The sequence below is a fragment of the Epinephelus moara genome, chromosome 13 (genome assembly GCF_006386435.1).
Source record: "Epinephelus moara isolate mb chromosome 13, YSFRI_EMoa_1.0, whole genome shotgun sequence".
NCBI classification, from domain to species: domain Eukaryota; kingdom Metazoa; phylum Chordata; class Actinopteri; order Perciformes; family Serranidae; genus Epinephelus; species Epinephelus moara.
In genome coordinates this window covers 18,351,545-18,352,392 of record NC_065518.1, presented here as the reverse complement: position 1 = coordinate 18,352,392, position 848 = coordinate 18,351,545, and positions in this window count along the sequence as shown.

Sequence of the window (848 nt, the reverse complement as noted above, 5' to 3'; positions counted from 1 at the left end):
TTATCAGTTTAGATTGTTTTGGTGTGAGTTGCTGAATGTTGGAGATTTCGGTCGTAGAGACGTCTGCTTTCTCTCCAATATAATGGAGCTAGATGGCACTTGGCTTGTGGTCTACTACTAGCTCACCTAGCCCCACTGAGCTAGCTAACGTTACAGCTCAGCAAAGGAGGACACTATTAAAGTTTACGTCCCACACTGTCACAAGCACAAGCTTCTTTATCATGAATAAATGCACACTTCGTTCTGCATGGTGATATGGAACGTTAGCACCACTGAGCTAGCTAACGTTACAGCTCAGCTGAGGCGGACGCCATCAAAAGCACCAGGATGTTCTCATGCAGTTTTCTTACAAAATATAATGCAACAAAATTCATACATATCCCACATAATCATGAGCCAGTAATTTGTTTATGACCCATGTGTTTGGGAAGGCTGCAATCATGTGACCAATGCACTCACAAGAGTAAAGAAGGAGGGTTGCGTTGGTGGATGGGTCACAAAACACAGGACTTTCCCCCTGGAGACCAGTGTTCGGAAATGTGTGAACTCGGAGTCATTTTAAGCTGCATCGTCACCATGTTTCTTTTCCTAAACCTAAACACAGTAACTTTACTTGTTTCAAACCTAACCTCTGTAACTTTACGTTAAGAATGTGACAGCATACATGGGGCCCTCATACTTCTCTTTAGGGATGCACCGAATATTCGGTAACCGAATATATTCGGCCGAATATTGCAAAAAAACACACATTCGGTATTTGGTGGAATAAGTTAAAAGCAAGGCCGAATAATAGCGGCGTTTTGATAACGCAATCAAACGGCGTGCCGTGACGGGCGGATTAAAATGTC